Below are 17,963 nucleotides of genomic sequence, written 5' to 3'. Positions count from 1 at the left end.
TCCCTGCAAATTCCCTCTTTCCCTGACCTCACCCTACAGAATGATCTGCTGGAAACTGAAGGCGTCTGTCTGATCTGCTCCTGGGGAAAGGAAATCTTGAGAACATTTGACAAAGAACGCAGAGTTGAAATTAAATATCGTAATGATATAAAACAGTAAGCAGATCTGCTTGACAGCCTTGACAGCTATTTGTTATAGAAAACAGCGTTTATGATGTCAGTCCTATAAGGGAATGTGTTTGAATTAAAATAATTACAGCAGATAGTACAACAAAGACTCCCTGTAGTCAATCATCCTTCACAAATACGCTGTACAAAACCTTCCCAAATGAGTGAGGGAAACGTGGGGACTGCAGCCTGGCAAATAAATACCAATAAGAAGCTGCACTACCAAGTCAGGAGGCTGCTTTCAGTCATCAGATTTCCTTCTCTCTTCAACACTAAGGGAGACAAATGAGGATTTTAAAAAATTATTATTATTCTATATAATAAATTATATTATTTTATATAATTTTCCCTTTCAGCTTCCACCTACTTCCAGATAGGGAATTGAAAATCTTTCTGAAAGGGATATAAAGGCTCTTTCAGCTCTTGGGATACTTCTTGTGTTCCTCCTCTCTGTGTGTCCACTGCATAGTTTCATATTTTCAAGGACATCATATTGATGAGTTTTTGATTAAGAAAATACCTGGAAAATACCTTTCCTTAGTACCTGCACACTTCATGCAGCAGTGGCTTGTGGGCAGAGCTGGTCAGATAAGATTGTCTAACAGTTCCCAGTTTTGAATATAAAATCTTGGCCTGCAGTTGTAGAGGCTCCACTTTAGCTCTTATCAGATGTGTGGGTTTTCTTTAGCTTGGACAAAATAGTTGAGGGGAAAAAAAGAAAGCAAAGAAAACAAGAAAAGGCAGAATACTGTGGTGTCCAGTGTCTGAAAATCTCCTGTCTGTCTACAACACAGAACCCAAACCTTGCAAAGGGAGAGCTGATCCTGCTGCTCAGCATGCAACTCTGATTCTCCACTGAGAAAACCACTTGTAATTGCAGCTTTTTATAGTTTATAATGCATTTTGCAATCTTCTCAGAGAAATATTAGTGTTGAACATCTGAAATAAGTGGAGATTTTGTCTGGGCCAAACTTGAGCTTTGTGTCTTTTAAATAGCTTGGGCTTTTTTAAATGAGTTTTGGGATGCTCTGAGTATTCGTGGATGTGTACATACCCAAAAATTGATGCATCAGGGGCAATTTTGCTGAGGAGTGAGTCTAGTTTTGTTAAAACCCCCCAGATTTTTACCCTTCCAACTTTTGGGTTACATCACACGAGAATTGCCAGCAAGTTGTATAAAGTGAGGCAGCAGAGGTGCTTTTTGCCCTGGGAATTTCGAGTGTTCTGCAGGTTTGCAACACCGGCACTTTTTGTCAGCACTTTGGAGCTCCTGCATTAAAAGCAATTACCGGCATTCCTTCCTCTCCTTTCCTGTGTTCTGCGCCTGGCCAGCCCTTCCCAGCTGAGATTTGAGCTCTGGTGTTTTCACAGGTGTGCTGGGCTGCAGTGCAGAGTCCAGGGGAACAAACCAGGAGAGAACAAAGGGAGCAGAAAGGAGCAGAGATAACTTTGCATTGTTTTCCTTCTGCATTCCTCACCCTTCCCATTCTTCCCAAGAAATGCTGCCCCTGCCTCTCTTGCCTCTGCATGTCTCCTGCCAAATATTCTCTTGATGGCTTAATCCTGTTCTGGAGGTTTGACAAATGAAAAAAGACACCCAGGAAAAAATTTTTTTAAAAATCGGTGCAGCCCTGTTTTCTCTGGGTGCTTTAAAGTGAGAAACCTTCAAACAGTGGCCTGGGGATTTTCTGGGGCTCTTCTGGTGTTTTGTTATCCAAAAGGAGTAACAAAACTCCCTCTTTCAGCCCAGAATTTTTCATGGGTGGCACCTGCAAGGAGGAGTTTCCTCTACTGCAATTTGCCTCCCATCTCAGCCCTGCAAAAAACCAGCAGAGAGCTCTACAACCAGAAAAGATTTCCTGCTTGGCTTTGCATTTCTTGGCTGCATGTAGTTCCAGTGAAACCTTCAATGCCATTTGAACACTGGGTGGGATTTTTTAGGTTTTTTCCTTTTTTTTTTTTTTTGGTGCGTAGTTTAATTACAGTGAGGCTGTGCACTGCCTCTCCATTAATATTACAGTAAATTTCAGCAGCAGATTAAATTTCTCTAAAGTAGTAAATTGCAGGGGAAAGAGGAGGAAAGTCACGGTGGAGGAAAATAAGTACATTATAGGTCCTTTATTAGATAGAAGCCCATGGCATCAGGCAGACTGGTTCTTACAAACACACACATATGAGAAAAACAGGGGCTGCATCAATCAGCTTATCAAAATCACTTAAAAGAAATGGGCTTCTGCTGAATGTGTGGAGTGCAATAAAACATCAGTGTAAGGCTGGACGTGTATTAACTGGCACAGAAAGATTATGGCATGTCCATTACTGAGCTTCCTCCTCCTGCTGGCTGCAGAGAGGGCCAGATTCCTCCATAATGTGTTCCTCGACCTCCTCCTCCCCTCCCAAATTTATTTTATTACCCTTGTTATGGGCAGGCACACTATAAAATGACATTAGAGGCAGAACAGCCACATGAGAGATGCTGACTCTGCCCTGAACATCAAATGTACTTCATGAGGGCTATGTAAATACTTTGTTAATCCAGTGCCATCTGAGAGCACAGAGGAAATGAAAATGGGTGGAAGTCCTACTCAAGCACTTCTTATCTCCTGGTCCCTTCCCAGCACCCCTGGGATGTCCATCCTGCCCTGCTCTGGGCTTTGGGGGAGCCTTGGGATGACCAACAGCTGGGCAAGGTTTAATGGAGATGATGGCAACCCCTAGAGCATGGGCAGGTGAAAGTTTTCCATGGGAGCCACAGGGTCTCAGTGCATTAAAACTTCAGTTAATATCAATATTCAGTGTGGTGTGTGTGCACAGGGACGGGAGGGAGCAGCTGGGACACCCAGGGGTGGGGCAGCAGCTCAGGCTCTGAGCCCCTCTCTCATCAAACTCATTTTCCATGGAGGTGTGTTGAAGATGGCCATGCAAGATGTATTCCATTACCATCTGTATGGCAGATTACCTTTGTCAAGTGGGCAGTTTGCCTTATCTCTCTCTCTGAGTGACCACAATCACTCCTCCCTTGGGAGGGGACATTGCTGATAACAGCTATTGAATGTCCCTGCATGGCTGATAAGAACTACAGCATCCCATTGGGAGATGTGAGCCCAGAGGGAGGAGCCAAGCATTCCTACCTGGATAGAATCTGGAGATTCTGGAACACCAGCATGGCTTCTCCACTGGATTCCCCAGAGGAACAGCAGCTGCCTCTTCTTCCCCTGGATCTTCAGAGGAAGAACACATCCTTCTCTACAGGATCCCTGCTCCAGCAGAACCAGCCCTGACACTGCAGGAGGGCTGAGCCACAATTCCAATGGGACTGCTGCCAGCACCCTGACCCACAGGGTGTCAGGTTGTGTTCGGGCTCTGTCAGTGTTGTTCTAGTGTACTGCATTGTTTATTTTATCCTTTTCTTTTTTTTCCTTTCCCTGTTAAAGAACTGTTATTTTCTGCTCACATTTTTGCCTGAGAGCCCCTTAATTTCAAATTTATAGCAATTGGGAGGGGAGGGGAGGGTTTACATTTTCCATTTCAGGGGAGGCTTCTGCCTTCCTTAGCAGACTCCTCTCTTTCCAAACCAAGACAAGGTGCCAGTGCTTCAAGGATGAATAATCCAGATTATAAAACACCATTTATACAGGTATTGGAAGGCAGAACTGCTTGGTCTACTAGAGCCAAATGGGCTGTGCCAGCAGGGGCATGGGGACAGGGCTCCAGGGGCCTTGGACAGGCAGGAACATGTGTGCTGGATAGATGAGATACCAGAGGGCATGTATGTGTGTGTGTGTATATATACATATATATACGGCAACAAAAAATCATTTTAAAACCACTTTTTTGGCCCCAGCAACTGTGCTTAAAATCAAACAAGAGATGAAGGAATTTTTCAACCCAAATCATAAGAGACCCTGGGGGAGGGGGGGCACAGGATTATGGACACTTATAACTAATGCAAAATAAACAAGGCAAAATTATATGTAATTACTCCTAAAGTCGTTTGCTTGTTTCAGTAATTGACCTGTGCATTCTTTAATCTTTAATGCTCCTTTAAAATTCAGCCTCAGGGACTCATAACATTTATTGACGTTTGTCATGGTTAAGACTCTGGAGGAACTGGGCTTTATTAGAAGTCTTCAAAGAAATATCAATTTAGGGATAAGCAGCATTAATATTTTGTACACAACATCATCTGCTTAGAAAGCTTTACTAGATTCCTTTATGTCTTAGAAAAAGATGGCAAAAAAAGGGCAGTGCAGGGAGTGGCTTAGTTTAGAACCTGCTGCTGCTTCTTGAGGGGATTTTATTAATAAAAATATGAGGTTGTGTTTTAATAAAATTAAGAAGGTTGATGCAGGAGACACTGCTGTGTCTGTTCATGGTGGCAAGAGAGTTTTGTCCCACACTGGGTAGAGAGAGGAGCATCAGGAGAGCAGCTGGGGGAGCAATTCCCTCTGACACTGCTGGTGACCTTGCCAGGTGTCACTTGCATTTTCCTTCTGTGTGCTTCTCTCCCTGTCACAGGGGCTGAACTCCACAAACCAGCTTCAAATGTTATGGATCCCCCAGTCTGGAGGCTCTGCACATTTCTGTGTCCTCAGGGCTGGTGGGAAGGTTGTTATTGTCGGTTCCCACTCAAATTTTTTTGTTGGCAAATATCGTGCAAAAAAACCCCAACCAAACTGGGGAGCACCAGCAATGAGCAGCCTGGCTGAAACCTGTTCTTTTTGCCATTTGGGAGAGTGAAAATCACTGAGTATTTATCATATTTTAATAATTCTCATATATTTTAGTATTTTTCATATTTTTAGTATTTCTCATATTTTAGTATTTCTCATATTTTCGTATTTCTCATATTTTCATATTTCTCATATGGGGGGATATTGCAAATAGCTCGGAGTTTGTGCCATTGCTCCTTTCACAGGTGCTGCTCTTTCCCAGACACTGCAGATCTGCTTTGTCAGGTAATGGCTTAGGAGCAGCAGAGTTCAGAGAATCCCACAACGGCTTGTGTTGGAAAGGACCTTTAGGATTCTCTCATTCCACCCCCTGCCATGGGCAGGGACACCTTCCATGATGCCAGGTTGCTCCAAATCCCATCCAATTTGGCCTGGACACCTCCAGGGATGGGGCAGCTTCTCTGGGCATGCTGTACCAGGGATCCACCACTCTCACAAGCAAGAATTTCTTCCCAATATCCCATCTAATCCTGCTCTCTGTGAGTTTGAAGCCATTCCCCCTGATGAGTTTGCTCAGTTTTTAGCAGCAGCTGACATTTGTGCTTCCCTGGGTGGACCAAGGGGACACGGGGTCCTCTCCAAGCATCCCCTGGATTGTCCCCCAGGAGCAGACCCTGCCTCCTCCTGCCCAGGGTTCTGTGGTGCTCCTCAAAGGCTGCACTCTGATGCCAGAGGTGCCACTGTCCCACCTTCCTAAGGCTTCCTCACTGGGCAGAGGCTCTCACTAAAAATGGGTATTTTTGCCATCCGCTGTTGGGTTGAGCTTCCTCCAGCTCTGGCACAAAGAACCAATTTTATCTTTCCTTCCTGGGCTCAGTCAGGCCACCCACAATCATTTGAGCTTCTTGTTGATTTTCCTTCTCTCCTTCTGTCCTTGGATTCCTTCTCTATTAAATCAATAAAATAATTGTGGGGCCAAGAGGAAACCCCTCTGACACTGAAACTGGGGCTCAGCAAAGGCCATTTCTGAGGAATCTGTGCTGTTTTTCTTGGAGGTGAAAAGAATCCAAGTGTTTTCTTAAAGAAATGAGAGCTTTAGCAATTGGTGTATCCATGGTGCTGTTGGAGTAAAGGACTTGTGTTTAGATAGGGGCCAGATTGGAAACCCATGTGACTGAGTAGTCATTTTCAGAAATATTTGGGTTGCCGCCAGCAAGGCTCCTGGTGGGTGTAGGGTTTGGGGACATCAGCAGCATTCTTAGGGAGCTTAAATCCAACCTCTCTTTAGCTGTCCCCGCCTCTCCACCTGGTGTGACAGCAGATAAGCTGCCATCAGGTGATGTTTTTGAAGCATTCTTTTTGTCTTTAAGGGAGACAGCCTCCCCCACCCTGCCGGGGCTGTGCCAGAACAAGGCTTCCAGCAGAGTGGCAGAGTTGAGCTGCCTCTCGCATTAAACACCAGAGATTTCATTAAATGGCAGAGGAGGGAGCTTGTGTGGAGGGGAGGCTCACCCCAGAGACATTACAGATTGTCTCATGCTATTTAAGTGGGCTAAAATTAGAGGGAAAGAATCTGCGGCTAATTGGACTTGTGCATTAATCATAGTCTGCTGCTGGAGTACTTCACCCATTAGAATGTGTTAATTTGGTAATTACAAGGTGAGGGGGAGGTCTCTCTTTGTAATCCAAAGCCCTTCTTCATGCTTACTGCACAAATGAGGAACAGGTAGAGTGAGGCTGGAGGCAGGATTAGGTGTGGGGGTCCCTATTACCACCTCCCACCCCACCTGTGAACACACACAGGCTCCCCAGCTCCAGACACCTATAATTAAACTGGGTTGAATATTGGGAGCAGAAGGTCCTTCATTCCCGTTAACAGGTAATTAATTGTATCTCAGTTTCCATTGTAATTCCCCCCTGTCCCCTATATAAGAAATAATGTAAATGTTCAGTGGCCTGCCCTGTTTGGGAGGGAGGGGCTTCTCCTTGCTCCTCTTTTTCTAAGGTTTTTTTAATCCTCTGAAGGGTTTGGGGAGCTCAAGGAGGGTCTGGAGGAGCTGTCCCTGTCTCTGGCCCCATTGCAGAAGGCATAGACATGCAGGCATGATCCTGCAGCTGAGATGAAATGGGTTGTTTAATTTCATATATCCAATAGATATCAGGAAGGAGGTTTTACAGTGAAGCCCTGGAAAAGGTTGTCCAGAGAAGCTGTGGCTGCCCCATCCCTGGAAATATTCAAGGTCAGGTTGGATGGGCTCTGAGTCCATCCCTGGAAATATTCAAGGTCAGGTGGGATGGGCTCTGAGCAGCCTGGCCTCATGGAAGGGTTATTTTCCTTCCATGGGAGGGGGATGGATGTCCATTTAAAAATCCCTTCCAACACAAAGCACTCCGTGATCCTGTGACTCCAATTTGTTCATGGATTTACCTTGCTCTTAAGGGCTGCCTTGCCTCCCTCCTGGCAGGTTTTGCAGCATTCAGAGGTGCTCCATGAGTCAGGGCAGATGGGAAAATAGAGAAGAGAATTAACAAGACGGGGAACAGGCAGAAAACTCAGGCAGGGAAATGTAAGAGACTAAACACTGAGACAGCTAGTGCAAAATATGGATTTTCTGAGGGATGTAAAACACTAATGAGTAAAAACACTGAGATGTATGTGCTCTAATGAGAAGCAAATCAGACTGGAGCTTGCAAAGCAACGCTGCCTCCAGTGCCTTTATTCTGGCAGGAGGCTCCTTTCCCAGCTCTGCCCTCGGAGATGCTCGGAGAGGAGAAACCCCTCCATGTGAAATCCTATTTTCCCCCCTCCCTGTCCGTTTGCTGCTTTACCTGTGGGGCCACCAGCCTTTCAGGGGGGGGGTGTTTTCCACTCCAGCTGGACCCTGGGCAGGGCAGTGTTCGCTGGCAGGACCCTGCTGTGCTGACAGAGCCCTGCACAACCCCTGCAGTCATTGCCAGCCCATTTCCCAGCCTATTTCCCCGCAATTGCAGCTGCTCCCTAATCTCTGCAAAGGTCGCAGCAGTGACTTCAGCTGTGATATATTTGTGGGCAGCCCCGGTGGTTGCAGGCAGCCCTCACAAACAGTGACCTGAAGTGGTGACCTCCACAAACCACATCATTTTCCACTTGGGCACCTCCAGATTGGCTCTCTGGGTCTGCAGAACCACAAGGCCAGTTTTGACTCCAGTGCAATAATTTGCTGCCTCATTAGCACTAACTCCTTCAAGGGGCACCTTTAATGTTACTAAGCCTAAAAATGTGACCTATTTCCCCCTCCTCTGTTACAGCTCCTTGCAAATTCCCTGTCGTTAATCTATGTGTACTCTCGTCCTTCCACACCTCCTCCTGAAAGATCAGAAGTCTTGTGAGCAAAATAAAAATCCTGCCCTCAAATGGGTCCAGATGCTGTGTCACAGCCAAACTGAAACCTTGCAGAATAGATTTCATTTACTAATGAAGGAGCTGGTGCTGGAGGGACACAAAGGGGAGCTCAGCCTTCTTCTGAGGTCTGTCTGCTCTCTGGTGTCACAATTTAGGCCATTTTGCAGTAAAATACTTCACAATAAACCAACAGCAGGTACCAAGGACAGGAAGTGCAGACTTTAATTTTATTAAACTTGTAGAGAGTTGCAATAAACTATAAGAAAATAGTTTGTGGTCAAAACAGCCCCATTTTTATTAAAAATTGTAGTCAAAACAGCCCCATTTTTATTTAAAATTATTTGCATTTTCTGAAACCAACGCTGAAAACTGGAAGTGTGAGAAGGATCTTTTTAGTAGTATAAACTGTGCATGTGGGCTACAGACTGTACCCATTGGAATAAAGTGATTACCACCCTCATTAAGTGGATAAAGACCATTCACTGCCTTCTATTTCGAGGATGACTAATGTGAAATCACGTTCAACACAGCGGATGCTAAAGGGATAATTTTGTTGGAACAGATCTATAATGCACAGTGACTAGGTGTGAAAGGCACTTCTTGTGTGCAAGGCACTTTGCACATCCAGGCTCAGCTTCTGGATTAATTAGCAGCCATCCTGAGGAGCTGGTGCTGCCAGGCCAGGTTCACGCGTGATAATCGAGTGCTTTTAACTCCATGATCACAGAATCATTTCCTAAAGGTCTTTTGGAAAAACCTTTAAGACCATGAGTCAAACCTCTGCCAAGGCTACCAATAAACTATGTCCCATTTTTACAAAGTTTTTTAAATAATGGGGATTCCACCTCTCCCCTGGGCAGCCTCCTCTGGTGCTCAGCAGTGCTTTGGTGAAGAAATCTTTCCTGAGGTCGAACCTAAACCTCCCCTGGTGCTGCTTGAGACTATTTCCCTTTGTTCTGTTACCTGGGAGAAGAGCCTGGCCCCCACCTGGCCTCAACCTCCTGTCAGGTGGTTGGAGAGAGCAAAAAATTCTCTCCTCAGCCTCCTTTTCTCCCCTAAGTTCCCCCAATTAACATCCAACACTTCACCTCAGTCTGCCTGAAGCTTTTACTTTGCATCTCCAAATATATTATTATATAATAGATATATTTACAAATAATAGATGATTATATTATAATATTAACATTATATGTACTAGATAATGTATAATATTATAATAGTATATACAATAAATATAATATATTATCTTATAATATTATAATAGAGTATAAAATTATATATTGTAGTACATTATATAATATACTGCATCATATATAACTATATATTGTATTATATAAAAATAAAATTATAAAATATATAATAAAATATTATTTTCAATAATTATAAAGTATCACTTATATAATATATACATTATTAAATGATATAATATTGAATTATACATAATATAATATAATATAATATAATATATAATATATATAATATTATATAGAAATTATATTATATTATATTATATTGTATTATATTATATTATATTATATTATATTATATTATATATTTCCAGATATAATTCAGTTCATTTCTTAAATGAAAAAGCTTTTTCTTTTTTTTCTCTAATTTAACTTCTCAGAATGAGTTGATTCTGAGAAATTTGTTTCAAAATTGAAAATGAAATTTTGGACTTCTGAGTATTCAATTTGTCTTCCTTATGCTTTTATTATCCATCTTCCCATATCTCTGTGTTTTATTTTACGACATCAAACTGGCAGATGCCTGTTACAAAAGGTATAATTCTTTGTAGAAGACAAAAAGTTGTTTTGATCAGTATTTAGTAGATACCATTACTCCAAAAAACAGCAGCGTTTCACCTACTACTCACCTACTCTTTTGGTAGCTTCACTCTAGTCACAACAGACAAACCAATGCATAATTACCATAAATAAGAGATTTAATGTGTTCCACTGACATTTGGGGCTGTTCTTGAACAGAAGGCTTTACAGAATGCCATCTTTTCACGGGGAAATCAATCAGTAATAACTTCCAGCGACCGTTTTCCTTACAAGAACTCCTCCCTGCTTGTTTCTCCCATAAACCTGGAGGTGAAGTGGATGGATGAGTGAAGAGATGCAAGTGAGCTTGTGGGGTCCTGCAGAGCTGCTCTCTGCTCCCTCTGTCTCTCTTTGTTCCTGTGGGGTTGCAGAGCTGGTGGCACACCAGTGTCACTGTCATATTTTCTGAAAAATCCCTTCGCCGGGATTTCTTCTCCTGGGAAGCTAAGAAGCCTCAGAGAAAAATGAAAACAATATTATCTCATTTGCTTCTCCTGTGTTTTGCTGCTTTGGAATGTGGTTTGGAAGTTGTTTATCCAACAGGTGAATGTTTGATTGGTTTCATGTGAATTGTTTTAACTTAATGACCAATCACAGCCGGCTGTGTCAGGGCTCTGGAAGGAGTCATGGGTTTTTATTACTATCTTTGTAGCCTTCTGTCTGTATCCTTTCTCTATTCTTTAGTAGAGTTTTAGTATAGTATTCTTTTATATAATATAAGATCATAAAATAATAAATTAGCCTTCTAAGAACATGGAGTCAGATTCATCATTTCCTCCTTCGTCCTGGGGACCCAGCAAACACCACACACCAGAATAGTTTATTTTTTCTTATTGGATTGCAGAGCTGGTATCACACCAGAACAGTTAGTTCCTGTTGGGTTGCAGAGCTGGTGGTGGCACCCCAGAACAGTTTATTTTTGGTAAAACCTTGCTGCCATCCCACAGCTCAGGTTACACCGATGGTCAGGATCCAAGCCCAAAGCTGTAACAAACCCAGCTATGTTGGGCTGAGCTCTGGGCTTTTCTCAGAGCAGTTCCTGAGCCCAATCCAGCTGCTCAGAGCTGCAGATGACCACTGAGAGCTGCAGATGACCACTCAAAGGTGCAGATGACCACTCAGAACTGCAGGTGACTTCTCAGAGCTCCAAGTGACCATTCTGAGATGCAGGTGACCATTCAGAGCTCCAAATGACCACTCAGAGGTGCAGGTGACCACCCAGACCTGCAGGTGACCACTCAGAGGTCCAAGTGACCACTCAGAGCTGCAGGTGACGATGCCAGCCGCTCTCACTGCCCTTCCCTTGGGCAAACCCCTCTGAAAGGCACCGTGCCCAGTGGCTCTGCATTCCCACCATGCCCCATCCAGCCACCTGATCCATTTTTGGGTGGGTGGTTTGCCCTGGGTTTATGGAAAATCCAAGCACCACAGGGGAGGAAAGCCTTCTGTAAAGTCCTGGACTTGTTCATCCAGCTCTAGCTCCAGGTGAAAGGATCGATTTGGCTTTGGCATTAAGAGGAGACCTCCACTGGGCAGGTGACAGAGGAGCTGTGCCCTCACATGAGCTGTGCCAGCCCTCTCAGCCCCATCAGCTCCTGCAGTTTGCTCCATGGCCCAAACCGTGCTGCCCAGGGATGAAATGGGATGGCAGCACCTGCATGAGGGAGCTGCTCTCATTGCACACACATTCACCTACTCCCTCAGCAGCTGAGGCACTGAATGGCTCCAGATCCTCCTGTATTCCCCTTATCCCAAGACATCAGAGCTGTTTTGGGGACTTTTCCTTCCCCAGCAGACCCTGGTATGGGCAAGGGAAGGCAGAGCAGTGGCCAGGCTGCCCTGCTCCCATGAGGAGCAGCCCCAGGACTGAGCCTGCCCTGCCTGTGGTCCCAGAGAGGATGATGGCTGAGCTGGGGGAGGAAACAAATCACCTTACAAAGCCATGTAGATATATCTGAAGCATATTTGCTGTTTTTATTTAGGTCAAAGATTCAAACAAATGCAAACAAAATTCCTTTTTTCCTGTTGGTATCAACAACTGTCAGCACAGACATGTAAAGTCAGTGTTTGGGTTGAGCTTACAGCAATAATAAGATTTTAGCTGCATTGAAAAAACAGTTCACCATGGCACTAAGAAATAGTAATGACTGCTCAAGAAGTGTTTTGTGGTTTTTTTCTTCCAGTTAAGGTTGTTTGTTTTTTTTAAACTGCCTATTAAAAATGTGTTTGGACATGTTTTCCATACAGCCACACTGCTGAGCTGGCAGTGGGTGCATGTGAGCATTTAAGGGGGTGGGTGTGCTCCTTAGGGTGAGCTGTTGGTGTCTTTAGAGAAATGGCTTTGAGAACCTGTTGTGATTTCTGCATTTGTGCAAACACCTTGTCTTCCACAGATGCCACAGAGTGTAAATCCACAGGAAGCCTGTCGCAGACATCTTTTATGAAAAATCCTTTCCTTAGGATTTTTCCTCCTGAGAAGCTGAGAAGCCTCAGGAACAAAATGTAAACATTGGTTATCTGCTGCTGTGGAATGCAACAAGTGCATCTGTGATTGGTCTCATGTGGTTGTTTCTAATTAATAGCCAATCACAGTCAGGTGGCTTGGACACAGAGCCCAAGCCACAAACCTTTGTTATCATTCCTTCCTATTCTATTCTTAGCTAGCCTTCTGATGAAATCCTTTCTTCTATTATTTTAGTATAGTTTTAATTAATATACATCACAAAATAATAAATCAAGCCTTCTGAAACACGGAGTCAGATCCTCATCTCTTCCCTCATCCAAGAACCCCTGTGAACACGGTCACAGAAGCCAATGTTGGTGTTGCTGTGCTCCTTAAAGCTTTTTTTTTGGGGAAGGCCATTGATAATTTACTGGTGGTGCTGGCTTTTTAGCTGCTCAGCACTGGTGGATATTCCCAGAGGGAGCAGAGGGTGTGAAATTGGGCTGGATTGGAAACCTGTGGTCTGTGCTTGCCTGTGGCTCCATATGAGCACCCTCAGCTCTTCAAGAGCAAATATTGCACCGGATCTTTGGGGAGTGTGGAGCACAGCCTGTGCTGCTTTGCCCTACTTGCCTGTTCTCCCCACATTTCTGCTACTCAAATGAAGCAGAAAGATTTTATTTGCTGCAGCTGCAGTGGAAGGCAATGCTGGAAATGCACCACTGAGCCCTGATTCTTCCTTCCTTCCCTTAATTGTGTCCTTCGAAAGCAGAGTCCTCTAGTGCTAAAAGAAGATGATGGCAAACTGCCTTGTTAACCTATTTTAAGTAAATCTGTATTGAGTTTCCTGCTGTGCCTAAAAGCTGGAAGTCCCAGTAGAGTTTTATATTTTATCCCTGCACTAGCTTTCTCTCTGGACTTTAATTCCCCACTTCCTCTTTCTTCTACCCCAAAAGAAATGCAAATTTAATTTCACAGAAATAAGGATATGCTTGAATAAGGCAAGATTTTTTTTCTTTTTTTTTGGCCAATATCTCTGTGTCTCCCACTGGTTAGGAGCTGATTTTGAGGGATCTAACATTTTGCCTTTCTTAAAACAAATTCTTTGCATACAGCAGCCTCCCACAGACTCCTTTAGCACAGAAAGGCAAAAGAATTTTAGCAGAGAAAATTCTGCATGGAAGAAAAGGACAGCACAGGCCACCTGTATGATATTAGGAGGAGACGAGCGAAAAGATATAGCTGATCTGTATTAATAATTAATTTAATTTTCTATAGCCCTCTTATAAAAGTTCCTCAACAAATTTGCAGAGTGTATAATATATGTATCACTGAATTGTAGCTATTTCTGGAGTACTTCATCTGTTCCACTGCAGACATGGGGATGGTTTTTAATAGTTTAGGTCAGTAAGTCATTATGAAAGTCTCCACTGAAATAATACTCTTGAAATAATAATATTGGATGTGGGCTATATTGTTAAAGGGCTTTTTTTTACATTTTCTCCTTCATTATGAGTTCCTGCTTTCTTTCTGTTGTGATATGACACATGGGTTGCAGCAATAGCCACTGGACCTGTGTGGAACTCTGAGAGAATATTTAACTTTTTTCTAAAGGGGATTTTACAGGAGAATATAAAGAATGAAATACAGCCATGGACTGCTAAAAGGTGCTCCAGCCCATGTGTCCTTACCAAATAAAAACATCCAGAGAGATCCTTACTGGGGATTTTTGTTACTCATCACAGTGGCAAAGTTCTTTGGGAAAAAAAAAATGCTGTTTGCTGGTGTCACTTGTAAATGTTACCTGAAACAAGTTCCTCACCCCCACCCTGGTGTCCATCCACACTCGGAAAGATATTTTCTGAACTTGGGTCTGGCTCTGCTCAGCCAAGCCCCAGGCTGCAGCCCAGGCCTGTCCTTGCCCTTAGGCTCGTGTTTAAGCGCTTTGCTAATTCAGGGCAGGAATCATCACCACATCCTGTAAGATGCTTGTTTATCTTTTCACCTTCTTCTCAGCAAAGCTCCAAGCTCTGGGGACCTGGCAAAGCTCTCCACCAGTGGTGTGGCTGGCAGGAAGGTCTGAGCGCTGGGAAATTGGGTCTAAAATGCAAGAGCAGCAGCCCAGGGTGATGGCAGTGTGGCTAGGCAACAGCATGGGGAGAGGAGAAATGATCTCTCTTTGTCAGACAGCAGAGCTGTTAGAGGTTATGAGATTCTTTTATTGCACTAATTTGCAGTGCAATGTGCTGACATTCTCTCCCTGTTGCACAGAGAATATATAAATTATGCCTGCAGGACGATTAACTGTTTGTCCAGGCTAATTGTCAGTATTAAATCTTGCTCAGTCACAGTTTTAAAGCTTAATTTAAACTCTCTATCTTTAAGGAATCTGCACTCCCACTCCCCCTCCCACCACAGGGAAAAAAATAATAAAGATTTAATGGTTTAAGTCAGTTCCCTTTGTAAGAGCTAAAGTTATAATTGGGTGTGTGGATGGTGGAAGCATCTGCACACGATGAGCCTGTGGAGTTTTCCTTTTGCTTTGGCCATGATGTTCATTTCAAATCCCATTGTCTTTGCTACCCTGTATTAATTTCTGAATTATGTATTATTGTTCTGAGACCCCGGAGCCACAGCTATTCCCCACATCTATTACTGCATAAATCTTTGCTGTGTGCTTAAACCAGCAATGATTCATCCTGAAAGATGGAGAGGAGCACCAGAGCTAGAGAAAAATCTCTCTCCTGGCAAAATGGGCACAAATCCCATGCTCAGACCTGGGAGGGTGGCTGGGGAGGGAGGGCAGGCAGGGAGGAGCTGCACCACAGGCAGGAGAGGGATGGAGCTCACTGTGGGTTTGGGCATTGCATCCTCACACACTGCAGGGACAGGCCTGGCTGTGCAGGGGATGCCCAAGGGGAATTCTCAAGCTGCACCAAGGGAAATACAGGCTGGATATCAGGAAAAAGTTTTTCACAGAAAGAGTGATAAAGTTCTGGAATGGCTGCCCGAGGAGGTGGTGCAGTCCCCATCCCTGGGTGTGTTTAACAAAGCCTGGATGTGGCACTGGGTGCCAGGGTTTAGTTGAGGTGTTGGGGCTGGGTTGGACTCAATGATCTTGAAGGTGTCTCCCAACCTGGTGATTCTGTGAATTCTGTGAATTCTGTGAATTCCTGCTCTCCCATGTCAAGGCCCAGCCCTCTGGGTGAGGCCCATCCTCGTGGTGCCACAGGAGATGAAGATCACTGGCCACACTGGCAGAGATTTCACATTTTCAATTACTTGTGTTTTCTTCTATGGTGATTCTTAATTTAGCCTCCTGTAAAGACACAGATGTATGAAGTTGGCCCATCTCCTCCTAAAATTTGTAGCAGCAGCGCTGAAGTGTCTCTTCCTCATCTCTGCTTGTCCCTAGGTTTGATTTTCTGCAGCTCTGTACCAGCAGCATGGGTTTAGCTGATGGTTGCCCTGTCCTTGTGATGCTTCATACTTTAGTTTTTCTATTTTTCAGATTCTGTGCTGCTTTAGTCTGTGAGTCTGAGCTGCACATGAGGGGATGGTGAGCTCTGTGCACAGAGCAGGGAGACAAAACAATTCCTGCTCCAGCTGGGTACCAAGGACAAATGATCCAAATCTCAGCCCAAGAGCACAAACAACGTGGGCTGGAGAGAGAAAAACAAGCAGGGTGGGACTTGATGGGCTAAAGCTGGAACTGGACAATGAACTCCAATGTGTAAATGGAGCAGAACTGATCAAAGTGAGAGACCCTGTGTCCATTTTGGGACCATTTTGGTTCATCTTGGGTGCAGCCCTGGCTGGGCTCTTGTGCTGCCCAAGGTGGATCCATGGAGGAGATCCTTTTAATAAATCCCTGCTTTATTCTTTAACTCTGTCCAGCCTCTGTTCTGGATCAGCATTCTCAAGGCATCACTTGCTGGAGCCAAGGCCTGGCTCTCAGTGGCTGTCACTGCCCTCAGCACACCTGGGTACCCCACTTTGGCTGTGTGTGGTGCAGTTCCAGCAAATGACAAGGTGGCATTTCACCTTGGTTTTAAATGTACCTGATTGCATTGTTCCTGGCCTTGGGTCAGCTTCACAGCCCCAGGATCTGCCACGAGCCTGGTACTGACCCCACAGCTCAGGGTGGGCAGCACTGAGGGTCATGAAATCACAGAATGGGTTGGGTTGGAAGGGAACCTTAAAGATCAGCTCATTCCACCCCCTGCCATGGGCAGGGACACCTCCCACTGTCCCAGGGTGCTCCAAGCCCCATCCAGCCTGGCCTTGGGCCTTCCAGAGATGGGGCAGCCACAGCTGCTCTGGAAACCCTACTTCAGTGCCTCACCAACCTCAGAGTGAAGAATTCCTTCGCAATACCCCATCTAATTCTGCCTTCTCTGAGTTTGAAACCATTCTCCCTTGTCCTGTCACTCCATGCTTTGTCCCCAGTCCCTCTCCAGCTCTCCTGGAGCCCCTTGAGGCTCTGAACTCCCCCTGGAGCCTTCTCCTCTCCAGGTGAGCACCCCCAGCTCTCCCAGCCTGGCCAGAGCAGAGGGGCTCCAACCTTTGGAGCATCTCCATGGCCTCCTCTGTACTCTCTCCAGCAGCTCCACATCCTGTGCTGGCTGACATGACTTGTGCCAGAACTGAGGATTGAGGCCCCAAAAGGATTTCAGGGATATTCTATTTCATATTGTGATTTCTGTAGGACACAGTGCCATTGGAGAGCTTGGGGGCTTCAATCTTGAGCCCTTTTGGGTTTTCCTTGATCTCTTGAAAGACTTCAACAGGACTTTGTTTTCTGGAGAAGAGCAGGAGAGAAAATGCTCCCTGTGCTGTTAATCTGTGCTGCAGGGTTTGTTCCTGTGCCACAGGTCAGAGCTGAGCATGTTCTCACTGGGTGAAAGGGGTCAAACCCTTTGTGACCTGGGGCAGGTGGTAATTGAAAATCAGGCAGCTGTGGGTAGAAATGAGCCTGGTGACGTGGTGACATAACCAGCCTGGTCCCTCTGTTCCTGGAAAATGACAGTGGTGACAGGCAGGAGGGAGAGCTGAGAGGCTGATGCCTTGCACAGCTCCTGACCCCAGCTCTGTGCACTGTGATGGGGATGAGATGTGGGACCGCTAAGCACAGCATCTGTGCTCTCTGCCTGGTGAAGGAGCAGGTTTGGGTGTCCCTGGGAGCTGCGAGAGGTGAGCAGGTCAGTACCTGCAGGAGAAAGCAGCCACCTGGGAGCTGAGGAGAAAATGCTTCTCACCAATCCTGCTCCTTCTGACATTACAGAAACAAAAGGGCTCTGCTGTTCTGCTCTGTTAGAGCTTCCTTTAGCAGTGACAGCTTTCCTCACTTCTTCTCTGAAATCTGCAAAATTAGGGTGAGTGAAAGGTGGGGGGAGGAGGAGAGAGCCAAGTCAGTGTGGAGAGCAATACCTGACAGGAACCCCCAGGTAGGAGAGGAGAATTAGCAGGTGG

Source organism: Zonotrichia albicollis, chromosome 19 (assembly GCF_047830755.1).
Source record: "Zonotrichia albicollis isolate bZonAlb1 chromosome 19, bZonAlb1.hap1, whole genome shotgun sequence".
Classification (NCBI taxonomy): domain Eukaryota; kingdom Metazoa; phylum Chordata; class Aves; order Passeriformes; family Passerellidae; genus Zonotrichia; species Zonotrichia albicollis.
This window is presented reverse-complemented; position numbering follows the sequence as displayed.